The sequence below is a fragment of the Haliotis rubra genome, unplaced genomic scaffold, assembly GCF_003918875.1.
Source record: "Haliotis rubra isolate DU_JTF1 unplaced genomic scaffold, ASM391887v1 Scf12, whole genome shotgun sequence".
Classification (NCBI taxonomy): domain Eukaryota; kingdom Metazoa; phylum Mollusca; class Gastropoda; order Lepetellida; family Haliotidae; genus Haliotis; species Haliotis rubra.
The window spans coordinates 3,383,584-3,386,373 of NW_025765114.1; the positions used below are offsets into that span (position 1 = coordinate 3,383,584).

The 2,790-nt window shown below is 48.6% G+C and overlaps 1 non-coding gene across 1 annotated transcript; it reads left to right on the forward strand.

The window, feature by feature from the left end:
* Positions 1-1,124: 1,124 nt before the first annotated feature.
* Trnai-uau lies at positions 1,125-1,196 on the forward strand. Its single transcript has one exon. It is a non-coding gene; the product is annotated as a tRNA-Ile (tRNA).
* Positions 1,197-2,790: the final 1,594 nt, after the last annotated feature.

Here is a 2,790-nt window from a genome sequence, read left to right on the forward strand (position 1 = left end):
CCCAGACGCTTACATCAATGAGATACAGCAAAAAAGAGGGAGTCACCTTGGATCCTGCTCACATTCGCAAAAACCCAGGACTACGTGCCTTAGCCAAGGCCTGCCTGAACAATCACTGGGGCAAGTTTGGTCAACGCGTTGGGTTTGCCAAGACGGAATATATCAGTTCCCCTGAGAGGTACTTTGCCCTCCTCCGGGATGAGCGCTGTGTGGTGAAAGACATTAACATCATCAATGAAGACCTCATCTGTGTCACTCACGAACCTCAGGCAGACTTTCATGACCCTCATCCAGCCCACAATGTGGCCATTGCAGCCTGGGTGACAGCGCAAGCCCGTCTCAAGTTGTATTCTTATTTGCAACCGTTGGATCGCCGTGTCCTCTATTTTGATACAGACAGTATCATCTACATTCACCGTCCACGAAGTTACAACCCGCCACTGGGAGATACCTTGGGGGAGCTGACTGATGAACTGGGAGGGGGCAACAGCATTCAAACCTTTGTCTCGGCAGGACCCAAGAATTATGGCTACAAGCTACGTCATCCTCAATCTGACGGTAGTGTGGGCATCAGCAAGGTCCGGGGATTTACTTTAAATCACAGGGCGAGCCAGCATGTCCACTTTGACAGCATGAAGAACCTCGTCTGTCAGAGGGATCAAGCCAACATCACGGTCCCGTACCCACACCGTATCATTCGCGGAGGACTTCGTCAGGGCAACGTGTTGCTGTCCAAGGACACCACCAAAACCTATCGCTTGGTCTACACCAAACGCCGAGTGCAGTACGACCCCCAAGGTGTCCCCAGGGAAACTCTCCCCTATGGCTATAAAGAGTGAACCAATCCCTCCCATGGACTTTTGATGCAGACATGCTCTGATGTATTGATGTTTAACCCATAAAATGTGATTGCCTTGTTCATTTGTTGTTCTATCATTCAATAAATTGTGATTGTATTGTACTCTTGTGTTATGTCGTCTCTCTCTTCAGGGCCAGACCTGGTGGAGTCCATGGTCACCCTCAACCCTGTTGTACCCTGTTCTTAGACTCAGACCTGGTGGAGGCCACGGTCATGTTTACCATGTCATAGGTACTGTCACAAAAAAAAAGGGAAGAGAAGGGAGAGCAGAGTGGCGCAGTGGAAGCGTGCTGGGATTATAACCCAGAGGCCCGTGGATCGAAACCACGCTCTGCTCTGTATTTCTTTTTTTTTCTTTCTAGTTTGACGTCACACACCCTATGACGTCATCACAACCCTGTGTCTATATATAAAGAGACGTTTCTGTCAGAGTCATTACAGATTCTGGTGTGTAAGAAAAAGGATGGAACCTGTTCACTGCGATAGACTTAGGGAGAATCGCTGTGGTCTCGTGCTCGCTATCAAGCAGGTCGAAGCCGTGGTCGACAAACTGATGACGTTTAAAGTCCTGACCATCCTCATGAAGGCAGAGATTATCGAAAAACCTCGGACCTCCTTTGACCGTGTCAGAGAATTGTTAGACATGCTTCCCCGACGGGGACCTCAAGCATACTCCCTCTTCTGCAAAGCTTTGGAAGAATGTGAAGAAACAGAAGCCATGACCTTGCTCGGTCTCAAGACTCCAACGGACAAGGCACAGTCACAAGTGACAGTCCACTGGCTATTCTTCTATGGAATCAAGTCACCGTTCAGCAACTTTCATCCAGCAGTGTTTACCTTGGATGGCGTTACATTTAATTGTGTTGAACAGTGTTACATGTACTCTAAAGCCATGTACTTTGGAGATTACGACAGTGCGACGCGTATTCTGCAAGAGGCTGTTCCAGCAAAGCAAAAACGTCTGGGGCGATGTGTGAAAGGCTTTACTCAAACAGTGTGGGACACGGTCAGTCTTGAGGTGATGACCAAGGCGATCACGGCTAAATTTTCCCAGAACAAGGACTTGAAACAGAGATTGATTCAATCCTACCCTAAGTCGTTAGCTGAAGCTAGCCCCTACGATCAAAGATGGGGAATAGGAATGGGTGTTTCTCATCCGAATATTGACAAGCCCTGGACATGGTCGGGGAAAAACAAGTTGGGAAAAGCGCTCATGCATCTTCGTGACACGCTGTTGCTGTTGTGAGTGACGTCATCCATGGACAAACTCCAATGACGTCATCCATGCACGAGCCACGTGACGTCATCCTGTGTATCTATATAAAAAGACTCTGGCCCCATCGTGATTCGTCATCATGTTGTTCACGCTGCTCTTTGTGCTCGCCACGTATCTAGAAGAGAGACACTTTATAGAACAGTTCAGAAAAGCAGTGCAAGAGACCATCCAGAAACAGCACGATCGTGACGTCATTTGAAGTGACGTCATAGCTCGCGCTGCTGGTGCTACCTATAAAAACGCAGGATCAGTCGAGCGGGTCATCAGTTGCATCAGTTCAGTCGTTGAAGATGGCATCTCCAGGCAACCTCCCTTCTTCCTTCGTCAACTTGGCTTCGCAGGCAAAGGACCTCGCTTCTGACATGGCCCATCTCCACAACACCATGATGACTCAAAGCCAGTTATACAAGACCAACTACATGGATCTCCAGGACCGGCTGCGTGTGATGGAACAAAAGTTACCGTCGATCATCCGCAAGTTGGCAGGTATTCATCCGAAAAGAGAAACACTGTATGGAATGATGGGTCGCTTCTGTGAGTTGACTGAGGAAGACTATTACTGGATGGCGTATCACCAAGACCACTTAGAGATCCTCTCCGACAGCGCCAACAACTCTGTTCACTTGATCCTCATCGGTATCAACGATGCGTATGC